Source organism: Neophocaena asiaeorientalis, unplaced genomic scaffold (assembly GCF_003031525.2).
Source record: "Neophocaena asiaeorientalis asiaeorientalis breed wild unplaced genomic scaffold, Neophocaena_asiaeorientalis_V1.1 scaffold804, whole genome shotgun sequence".
NCBI classification, from domain to species: Eukaryota; Metazoa; Chordata; class Mammalia; order Artiodactyla; family Phocoenidae; genus Neophocaena; species Neophocaena asiaeorientalis.
Genome location: NW_020171833.1, coordinates 573503 through 586461, shown reverse-complemented (window position 1 = coordinate 586461; position 12959 = coordinate 573503).

Below are 12959 nucleotides of genomic sequence, written 5' to 3'. Positions count from 1 at the left end.
TTTTTTTCCTATATCAACAAATATGATCATGTGTTCCTTTCCTTCATTCTATCAATGTGGTGTATTACACTCACTGATACTTCGAAAAATTTAACCAAGGAGGTGTAAGACTTATACACTGCGAGACTTGTACAAAACATTGCTGAAAGAAATTAAAGAAGACCTAAATAAATTGGAAGACATCCCATTTATTGGGACATTTAATAGTGCTGGGATGAAAAATACTTCCCAAGAGACTGACAGATTCAATGCAATCGCTATCAAAATCCAAATGGCACTTTTCACAGAAACAGAAAAAAATCCTAAATTTCATACGGAATTTTAAAAGACCCCAAGTAGCCAAAACAATCTTAGAAAAAAAACAAAGTTGGAGGACTTACACTTTCCAATTTCAAACTTCCTACAACGCTACAGTAACCAAAAGAGTGTAAACAAGGGACTTCCCTGGCAGTCCAGTGGTTAAGACTCTGTGCTCTCGGGACTTCCCTGGTGGCGCAGTGGTTAAGAATCCACCTGCCAATGCAGGGGATATAGGGTCAATCCCTGGTCTGGGAGGATCCCACATGCTGTGGAGCAACTAAGCCCGTGCGCCACAACTACTGAGCCTGAACTCTAGAGCCCACAAGCCACAGCTACTAAACCCCATGCACCTAGAGTCCATGCTCTGCAACAAGAGAAGCCACCACAATGAGTAGCACGTGGACCGCAACAAAAAACAGCCCCCGCTCGTCGCAACTAGAGAAAACCCGCGCGCAGCAACCAAGACCCAACACAGCCAAAAATAAATAAATAAATAAAATTTATTTTTAAAAAAAGATTCTGCTCTCACTGCCAAGGGCCCAGCTTCAATCCCTGGTCGGAAAACTAAAACCCCCAAGCCGCTAGGGCAAAACAAACAAACAAACCACAATGAGGGATAAATTAGGAATTTGGGATTAACAGATACATACTACCATATATAAAATAGATAAACAACAAGGGCCTGCTGTAGAGCACAGGGAACTATATTCAATATCTTGTAATAACCTATAATGGAAAAGAATCTGAAAAAGATTATATACATGTATAACTGAATCACTCTACTGTACACCTGAATATTGTAAATCAACTATACTTGAAAAAAAATCAAAACCACAATGAATGTAACATACAACATGATAAATATAATACTGCTGTATGTTACACATGAAAGTTGTTAACAGAGTAAGTCCTAAGAGTTCTCATCACAAGAAAAAAATTTTTTTCTATTTCTTTAATTTTGTATCTATACGAGATAATGGATGCTCACTAAATTTATTGTAATGATCATTTCATGATGTATGTAAGTCAGATCATTATGCTGTACACCTTAAACTTATACAATCCTGTACGCCAATTACATCTCAATAAAACAGGGGAAAAAAACCCGCAATGAGATGCCACTTCACACCCACTAGGATAGCTATTACCAAAAGAAAAGAACAAGCTTTGGAGAGGATGCAGAGAAATCAGAACCCCCATGCATTGCTAGTAAGAATGGAGATCGGTGCAGCCTCTGTGGAAAGCAGTCTGGTGATTCCTCAAAAAGATAGACATAGAATTTCTATATGACCCAGCAAATCCATTTCTTGGTACGTACTCAAAACAAATGAAAGCAGGAACTCAGATACTTGTATGGCAATGGTTACAGCAACGTAAAGGTAGAAACAACCCAAGCGTCAATCAACAGAGGAACAGATAAACAAAACGTGTTACATACATACAATGGACTATTATTAGGCCATTAAAAAAATGAAGTTCTGATACATGCTTCAACATGGATAAATCTTGAAAACATTATGCTAAGTGAACTAAGACACCAAAGGTCAAATATTTATGATTTCACTTATATGAAATACCTAGTATAGGCAAATTTGATTAGAATAGGCAGAAAACACACCAAGGGCTGGAGGGAAAGGCAATGGAGAGTTATGCCTTAATGTACATACAAAGTTTCTGCTTGGGATGAAACAGTGGTGATAGTTGCACAACACTGTTAATGTACTTAATGCCACTGAATTATAAACTTTAAATGATTAAAATGATAAATTTTATGTATATTTTAAGACATAAGAAAATTTTAAGGTAATTGTTTAAATATAAAATAATAACAATTTTTAAAAAGGATGCAGGCACTAATCTTAAAGACCCTGTTGTAGGCTGAATTGTGGCCCCTAAAATATATGTCCACCCAGAATCTAAGAATGTGATCTTTTTGAAATAAACTTCTTTGCAGATGTAATTAATATAAAGATCTTGAGATGAAATCACCCTGGATTAGGGTGGGCCCTAAATCCAATGAAAATCATCCTTAGAAAAGAAGAAACAGAGAGAGGAGGCCATGTGAAGGTGGAGGCAGAAACTGGAGTAATGCTGCCACAAAAATCAAAGAACACCTGGGTCCACCAGAGGTTGGAAGAGACAAAGGATTCTTCCCGAGTCTTCAGAGACAGCATGGTCCTGCTGACACCTTGATTTTGGACTTCTGGCCTCCAAAACCGTGCAAAATAAATTTCTGCTCTTTTAAGCCACCAAGTTTCTGGTGATTTGGTATGCCAAATCTAGAAAAATAATACAGATTTTGGTATATAGAGGTGGCGTGCTGCTGTAATAAATACCTAAAAATGTGGAAGTAACTTTAGAATTGGGAAATGGGTAGAAGGTGGATGAATTTTGAGAAGCATGATAGAAAAAGTCTAGATTGCCTTGAAGAGATGGTTGGTACAAATATAGATATCTGTATTCACCAATTCTAATGAAGGTTCAGAAAGAAGTGAGGAGCAAAAAAGAGAAAGCTACTATCACTTTAGAGAATACATATACTATGAACAGGGTGTTGGAAAAAAATGTTAAGGGTGCTTCTGGTGAGATCTCAGAGGGAAATGAAGAATATGTTACTGAGAACTAGATGGTGATCCTTGTTAGAAAGGAGCAGAAAACTCAGCTGAATTGTGTTCTACTGTTAGGTAGAAGGCAGAACTTGGATGCAATGAACTTGGAGATTTCTAAGCAAAGTGTTGAGGTGAGCCTGGATACTCCTTGCTGCTTATAGGAAAAAGGGAAAGGAAAGAGGTAAACTGAAGAAGGAACCATTAAGCAAAAAGGAAACAACTCTTAATGATTTGAGCCTATCCAGATTGCAAAGGATGCTAAAATTAGGAAATCCATTATAAGAAAAGTGTGCTCTAGGGAGAGGTGAAGGGTGTAGCTGGGCAACCACTTACTGAAGATACTGTGTGTGACTCATGGATCCAATTAATCATCTCAACTTAAGTAAGGAATAGAGATGGGGTTATCCAGGAAAGATCTGTGAAGAACTATCTTTTCTGTGTGGATACCCTTAATATATAGAGGAGACTCACAGGTTTTTGAGCATTATTAAACCAGAAAAAACATGGCCAGACTGTTCTTAAAGGAAGAGAGACTAGACAAAGTGGGAAAAAAAAAACCTGACTTCTGGAATTCTATGAGCAGGAAAGAGCTAATAAAATTACTCAGCTGCAAACAAGTGCTACTCTTCAAGAAAAAGAAAAATGACTCCAAAGACAGAGCCACAGACACAAAGGCAGAGGCCAGAGAAGCAGGCCCAAAACAGGGGTCTACAGTGCCTTCATGGATCCAGAGGGCAGAAGATCAAGTCACAGAGAATTATTCTCAGGTCTTGAGAATTATTCTCTTGACCTTGTGGGTTCTGAACTTGATTAGGACTAGTGATCCCTTTATTCCTTCCATTTTCTTCCTTTTAGAAAAGCAATGTCCATGTTATGCTTGTCCCACAATTGTATTTTGGAAGTAGAAAATTTGTTTTCTGGTTTCACAGGTCCACAAATAAAGAGAAATTTTATTCCAGATGGATCATACCCAGAGTCACACCTATACCTAATTTAGATGGTTGAGATACTGAGATTTGGGACTTTTTGAGCTGATGATATTAGATGAGTTGGGCTTAAAAATTCATCTTGTAATGAGTTGAGACTTTCGGGGTGTTGAGATGAGGTGAATGTACTTTGCATACAGAATGGACATGAAGTTTGGGGACAAAAGGGAGGACTGCAGGAGGTTGAATTGTGGCCCCTAAAAGACATGTCCACACAGAACCTCAGAATGTGTGCAGAATGGGTTTTGCAGATGTAATTAAGGTAAGGATCTTGAGATGAGAGCATCCTGAATTAGGATGGACCCTAAATCCAATGAAGAGTATCCTTAGAAGACGCTGAAAGATATAGAGAGAAGGCGGCAGTGTGAAGATGGAGGCAGAAACTGGAGTTATACTGCCACAAATCAGGGAACACAAATCAATCCACAAGAAGCTGGAAGAGGCAAGGAAGGATTCTTTCCTAGAGCCTTCAGAGAGAACACTGCCTTGCCAACACCTTATTTTCAGACAGTCAGCCTCCAGAACTGTGAGATAACAAATTTCTGTTGTTTTAAGCCAAGTTGGTAGTAATTTGTTATGGCAGCCTTCGGAAACTAATACAGACACCCACTGATCAAAAATATGACAAATTTAAACATCAAAAAGAATACTAGGGCTTTCCTGGTGGCGCAGTGGTTGAGAGTCCACCTGCTGATGCAGGGGACACGGGTTCGTGCCCTGGTCTGGGAAGATCCCACATGCCGCGGAGCGGCGAGGCCCGTGAGCCATGGCCGCTGAGCCTGAGCATCCGGAGCCTGTGCTCCGCAACGGGAGAGGCCACAACAGTGAGAGGCCCGCGTACCGCAAAAAAAAAAAAAAAAAGAATACTAACCACAATAAATTTAAATATATAAACTATATTAAAATTCATGAGTTCACAGTGGTATCCCTTCCCAAACCTCAACTTTGGGATTTGCTAAGGTATCAATTCATTCTTCTGAAAACTGGTATATAAAGGGGAAAAAATAAGGATTTATTCTGCTTCTCCTGTATAAATGATTTTACAGGGTAACCAAATAATTGATAAAGGAACTCTTTATGAAAGAATTCCAGTGAATAAATATAGGAGAAATGATAGAAAATCACTCTTCTAATGAAATAGTGGATCTAGGCAACAATCATCAATGGCTGATAAATCCATTAGGTGAAAAGTTAAGAACTATGTTGGATTCTGCTGACAGAACCTAAACTGATCAATTTTAGTATCACTAAGTGTGACACATATAAAACAAATGAAATGGTAAATCTCATTTGGATAGTGATTTAAACAAACCAATTGTAAAAAGACATTTAAAGAATCAGAGAAATCTGAACTGGATTAAGGAACTCTTAATTTTGTTAGGTATAACAGTATTGTGATTGTATTTTTCTTTAATTCTTATGTTAGAAATACATACAGAAGTACTTATAGATTAAATGATGTGATACCTGAGACTTCTTTGAAGTTATTTCATAGAAAGGAAGGAAAGAAGGGAGGGAGGGAGCAAGGAAAGAAAGAAAAGAAAGGAAAGAAAGAAAGAAAAAGAAAGGAAGGAAGAAGTTAGATGAGACAGGAATGGCAAAATATCGATAACTGTTTAGTTGCCTCCTAGAATGATGCAATTAAGAATTTGCAGCATCACCTAATAGAGTGACTATGCGTCCTAATTAGTACAGGACAGTCCCAGTTCATGGCTATTGTCCCACTGTAATTATTAAATAGCACACCCTTTCATTCTTAAAATTGTCTGATGGGAAATAAATTATACAATCACTCTATTTATGAATTTTTCTTTCCAAAGAAACTGAACCTAAATCTCATAAAGCTCTACCAATTCAAGTTCTCAACCTTGGCTGCAGACTGAAATCACTTGGGAAAATTTTTAAAATACTGATGCCTAGAATCCACCCTATGAATTCTGATTTAATTGACCTAGGAATCAGGATATTTAAGAGCTCGCCACGTAATTCTAATGTTTCAGCCAAAATAGAGAACCACTGCTCTATATCTAACTATTTTGTGGAAAATATGAAGGGTAATTGAACACGTTAACCACCACAAGAATTCGATCAGCCAAAACCAGAATGTGGTAAATTCTCCTGGACAAATAAGCTAGTTTTTTAAACAAATAAATAGCATGAGAAAAAGTGCAGGGGCTATAGGGGACAGGGGATGGGGGGGATGGTTAAAGTTAACAGAAACTTAAGAGACATATAAACCAAATGAAATGGTAAATCTCATTTGGATAGCGACTTAAACAAACCGATTGTAAAAAGACATTTAAAGAATCAGAGAAATCTGAACTGGATTCAGAAACTCTTAATTTTGTTAGGTATGATAGTATTGTGGTTGTATTTCTTTTTAATTATGTTAGAAATACATACATAAGTATTTACAGATTAAATGATGTGATACCTGAGATTTCTTTGAAACTATTTCATCAAAGAAAGAAAGGAAAAGAGAAATGAAGGAAGAAGTTGGATGAGACAGGAATGGCAAAATGTTGATAACTGTTTAGTTGTCAAAACTGGGTATTAAGAACATGGGATTTATTGTACCAATCTATATTTTATATTCTATATTGATATGGAGTTATGAAACAAAGTTTTTTAATTTTGCCTATAAATGTGTAGTATGCATGTGAGTGTATATATAAATTTGTAAGACATTTTGGGAAATGTAAAGAAAGATGAACACATGTGATCTTTGACCTCAGAGATAAGTTGGTAGCCTATATGTTGGACAAAAAAGGTTTGTTCAGGTACTGTCTTTGGTCAAAGGCAGGAAGGCAGCTAACTCAAGATTCTGGGAGGCCAGAACGATAAGAATGAAATTAAAATAACATTATAAGTATTCCCTAAGCATAAGAAAGTGAGTGTGGGTATATTATTGCTAAATACCAGAGGATGAACATAACCGGACTTTGAAAAGCCCATGCTCTTACTATTGGGTTGAGCCATATGAAAAGGCATTTCTGTACGTCAAATATTAGCAATTTTGTATGGTAGAGCCCAATACTATGTTAAAATACTTTCTTTTTCTTTCTTTTGCTAAAATAACTACATACTGTTAACTCATAGTAAAATAATCAGAATATTTAAGGGAAATGTCAGTCTTTTTTTAAAAAGTAGTAGTCTCCTTTAAAAGTTGGTCTCCTAATACAGAACTCAAAAATATCTTCTAAATATCCAGAGAAATTGCCATTGTACATTTATCTATTTATATTCTCTTTAGTATATAATAAAATCATTCCATTTTCAAAGGAAGCATAAGCTTTATCTTTAAAATGAATCATAGTTTTAAAATATTTGGTATATATTTCTTAAAAATAAACATGTGAGCTGCATATGTTTTAAGGTTATCTCATATATTTCATAGGCAGAAAGTTAATTTGATGCTTCCTGAGAAGTAATTTACATCGATTGGATTTAAATATAATTCAATGTTTTTTGTTTTGTTTCTTCCTGGTTTTTTTGGGGGGAGGCCGCACCACACAGCACGCAGGATCTTAGTTCCCCAACCAGGGATCGAAGCCTGCGCCCTCTGCAGAGGAAGTGCGGAGTCTTAACCACTGGACCACCAGGGAAGTCCCTAATTCAATATTATTTTAACAACCAAAAATTCCAAATAATGAATTCTGAACCTATACTATTATTTACACATATTACTATATATCATATATATTAATAACTAATGTATGTTTTTAATTACTGCATGTTATTATAATGAATTCTAACCTATACTGTTTATCAAACAGTACAGTTTTTCAAACGGTACTTGATCCTGGTTTAGCCTATTATATCATGACGTTGAGCTCTCTCTGTGCTGCAGTTTCCTCATTTATAAAATGGGACAATAAGAGTAACTACTATTTATGGAATTAATGAGGATTAAAAAACATACTACATATAAAATATTTAGAATGACTGGAAATTAAAATGTTTATAAATACCAGGTATTATCATTATTTACAGAAGCCTCTGCTAGTTACAAGAGGGGCACTGTGAAAACAATACAGGATCACTGTCAACACTAGAATGGTCTCTTCGAAATGCTCTCTATACGAAGAGCCAATGCATTCTTAAAGTAGATAACTTACACTATGTACACATGATCTGCAAATATTTTTAATGATATGTACCACCATGTTTTTAAGCAACACATTTAGCCAAAACACAAAAGATATAAAGTTCATTAAGGAATTAAGAGGGATAAATCTTTTGCAATTATTTTATTATAAAATATTAAAATAACAGAAATCCAAAACAAAACTTCTCCATAATTCCATCAGTATAAAGTCAATGTTTTCATTTGTTCATGTTATTTTCTATCCCTGTCTACATGCACGTTCAATTTTTACATACTTACAATAACAAAGTAGATTACATTTTCACTTAATATTATACCCCGAGTATTTTTCCATTTTGCAAAATTCTCCCCCTTAGTCTCACTTTCCTTTCTCATCTCCACCTGCTGAAGGTAATCAATGGTAACAGCCTGACATGTGTCCTCCACAAGTTTCTCCAAGCTCATACATATACAAATATAGACACATATGTGAGGAAGAAAGATCACTTTGTTTTTACAAAAATGGAAGCATACTACTTATACATATGCTTTCTTTCTATCAAGCATGCCAACACATATACCTCAAATTTAACATACAGAAAAGTTTAAGTATGAAAATGGACACAACTTACTAGACCAGGTAATAACACATACATTTACAAAAGTTATTATTATTTTGTATGTAACCTTTGAAAAGATAAAGGGATTTCACAAAAAAATATGGCCACCAGATTTAGTTAGATCTCATGCTTCTAATAGTTTATTATAATAACCATGCATAAAATAACCCCTCTACTTACAAGCCTACGCAATGAATTTTAAAACTTATTTCAGAAAATAAAAATTTTACAGTCTTTAAAAAACTCAATAATATCTCAAAAGTATCCTGACTTTAAAGTAAGAGAGTGTGAGTGTGTGTGTATAATACTGGCTTTCAGGGACTTCCCTGGCGGTCCAGTGGTTAAGACTTCGCCTTCCAATGCAGGGGGTGCGGGTTTGATCCCTGGTCAGGGAGCTAAGATCCCACATACCTCAGAGCCAAAAAACCAAAACAACATAAAACAGAAACAATATTGTAACAAAATTCAATAAAGACTTTAAAAATGGTCCACAACAACAAAAAAAAACCTCAGTGTCTTAAAAAAAAAAGAAAATACCGGCCTTCATTTGAACTTGGTTCTTTCTAAGGCAGAGATGATAGATGGATGTAGTGCTCACCCACCCACATATTCAGCTTCCCCGTGTTCACAAACTGAGAGACTGGCATTCAGATATAGTCTGAATACAATCAAATCAATCTTACCTAATTAATACCTATTGTCCTAAGTGCCCACAAACATAAGACACCAGGCAGACCTACAAAGAGTTTAAGGTTGTTAACTCAATGGTTTTAAAACACACTCTCCCATCTAACCGTAATCCAGAACGATCACAAGATCCTTAAATCTGGATTCACAGAAGAGAATTTAGGGTGTAAAGGGTGATATGAAAGATAACTGAAGGTCCCAGAATTACAAACCAGATAACTTGGTACCCAAGCCATAGAGCCTCTAATGCAACAGGTAAACTTTTCTTACCAAAAATCCATTTTTGAGTTCCTATTATGTGAAGGTCATAGGTGTTGGAGATGCAAAAAGCATATAATGGCCCTACCCTTATAGAGTTCACAATATAGCAGAAGAGTCAGAATATATAATTCTAAATTATCATAAATACCATATACCACAGCACAATACCTAGCATATAGTTCATGAACTAGCACAGGTACTCAACAATTTTTTGTGACTTATGATTATAAAAGTCAAAGGCAGTAAGCATCATAAATACAATACCATGTCATCAATGAAATTTCAGATTAAATAATCTAAACTTATTATCTAGGCCTAACTACCTCAAGGCAAACTATTTTATAAGATACTGTACTTTTGTACACAGTCCCCACTAATCTGCTTGGAGTACACATATGGAATCCACGTGGAGTTTAAGCACAGGCACAGACGAAAAATGAAGGGAAAAAAGCACATGCACCATGTGTACCATTTAAGACAACTCTACTGAACATTCTAACCAAACTATCAAAACTAAAATGGATTATGGAGCCTAAAAGACACTGACTATAACCTTCCTCCACAATGAAACTGGTAAAATAATTGGGAAAACCTGTACGAGTGCTCTGTATATTACATACTGTTAAAAAATAAGAGAAGTTTACGGCTTCCCTGATGGCACAGTGGTTGGGAGTCCGCCTGCCGATGCAGGGGACACGGGTTCGTGCCCCGGTCCGGGAAGATCCCACATGCCGTGGAGCGGCTGGGCCCGTGAGCCATGGCCGCTGAGCCTGCGCGTCCGGAGCCTGTGCTCTGCAACGGGAGAGGCCACGGCAGTGAAAGGCCCGCGTACCGCAAAAATAAAATAAAATAAAATAATAATAATAATAAAAGTTTAGACTGCTAGCAGTGTGGCACCTTTTAAGTATATTAGAAGAGAAAGAAGTATTTAATATCTAGTTGAATTTGTTACCAAAGCACACGGATGTTTTCTAAAACATTCTATTTTATACTGTGAATGACAACAGCACTAGTATTAACTGGATTCAGAGACCTCCTTGAATAAACATTACACATCTAAAATAATTTATTCTTTATATTTTAATTGGTGGACCACATGCCATACGTCTTCACTCAAGCATAATGAGGATCCAGTTTAAAACTGGCTCACAGCATGAAGAACAATTTAAAATTTCAAAACACGTGCATTCCATAACCAGTATTTATACTAAGTGAACTATTTGGACATACTATCACACAGCTTAATTTGTCCTATGTATGAGGAAGATCTAATTATTGCATGAGGGAGATGTAAAATTTTATAAACCTAAGACTATCAACAATAAATTTTAATTGCTCAATACTACAGTGAAATGCATTAAAATAAGAACTGATGAATAAAGAGATAAATGTGGATAAATATGTGATAAAACAAGTATAGTAAAATGTTAATGGTAGAATCTAGATGGTGGATACTATGGACACTCCCTGTAAATTTTTTCAGCTATGTAGTTGAAAATATTTTCCTAATCAATTGTGGAAAAAATACTGCTTGACACTTCCCTCGTTATTTACCATTTAAGCTTTTAAGGAGAGAAACACAGATTTTAAAAACTATGTGGCATGCAAAACAAGCACTGTAGTTGGGACAAACATGGATTCAAATCCCAGCTCAACCTCTTAACTATCTGATCTTAACTATTTAACCCCTCTACGCCTACATTTCTTCATCTGCAAAATGTGTTTTACATAGTAAATGTGAGGTTTAATTCTTCCTATAAATCACAGTGCCAGGCACATGGTAAGCACTCAAAATGTTAGTTGTATTATCTATATGAGATTGCTAACTTTATGATAAATCGAAAGGGCATTCTCAATAAAGATTACACAGTAATTTTTTTAGGCAGTTAGCTTAACACTAACTTTATTTTGATACCATTCACAAAAAGGAAGATTCCTGGTAGTAAACTTACTGCTTAACACGCTAAGCGGGAGGGCAGCGGGGGGTAAAAGAAAAAATCTAAAAATACTGCTCAATCGACAGTACTGTATTATTCTCCATCTGAAAAAAAAATCACTCAGAATTAAATAAGAAAAGTTTCAAGATAAACTTTAAAAGGCACTCAACAACTATGTGGAATTGGCTTCGCCTCTGCAGGTTGTTTGGGTACATCCTTGATATGACAAAACTTGTCACACTCTTCCACGTTCTTAAATGTTGGTAAAGGGGCTAGACTAGAAAATGACATTCATAGTTGCCAAAATCTTTCTCATACATCAGGGCATGCCAACGACCCCACTTCTTCTCAGGTAAGAGCACCACCTCCATCTTGGTCCTCTTTCGGGGGCTGGACTCCACCTCTCTCTCTGCCATGTTGAGCCCCGCTTGGAACCACTACGGCTCCCAGCGCTGTTGTGGTGGAACCTCTCGGGCCCCCGGCCCCCACCCACACTCAAAAAGCAGCAATTTTTGAGGTGGCATTCTGATCAAGTAGTATATTTTTTGTCAGGACTAGAAAGAGATTATTAATAGGTAAGGTTTGATGTTTGTCATATTTGAGTTTGTATCTTGGCTCTGTGTATTAGCTGTCACCTTACCTCATCTGCAAATGGGGTTAATTGTCCTAACCTCAAAGTATTATTATGAGAATCAAATTAAATTATGACTTGAATGGAATTAGTATAATACTTGGTATGTAAGAAGTAGACATTAATGTTAAATGTTGCTATTTTTTACTGTTATTAAAAAGAAATTTATGTGTCGAACTTCAATGTTTCTTTTAAATAATTTTCTTAAGTGCTGTCCTAATACATACTTTTATCTTCTTTCAAGTGATCGAGAACAGAGAGAGAGAGAACAAGCCCTTGGAGATTTCCGCTGTGGAAAGTGCCTAGCTCTTGTTGCTACTTCAGTAGCTGCCCGAGGGCTGGATATTGAAAATGTTCAGCATGTTATCAATTTTGATCTCCCTTCTACCATTGATGAATATGTTCATCGAATTGGGCGTACTGGTCGTTGTGGAAATACTGGCAGAGCTATTTCCTTTTTTGATCCTGAATCAGATGGCCATTTAGCACAGCCTCTAGTGAAAGTACTGTCAGATGTAAGTTTTTAATTTTTTTAAAAAATGTTATTTATTTATGGCTGTTTCCCCGCCACTACCACCCCCACCTGACCTCTCTCCTGTTAAACTTCCAGACTCTGGTTCACCAAAGATGCACTTAAGTATCTGACACCTTCCCTCCCCTGACCCAAATAACCCACCCCCAGTGTTGGAAAAATAAAAAAACCCAAACAACAGCCCCCGCCCCTCCCCCTCCCAACCAGCAGCAAATCTTTGTCCCACCTGCCGAAGGACCACTCTAAGCGCGCTCCAGACCCAAGGTTGCCTCAGTCCTGCCCGCAACCTTTCCCCGACCGGGCCTCGGC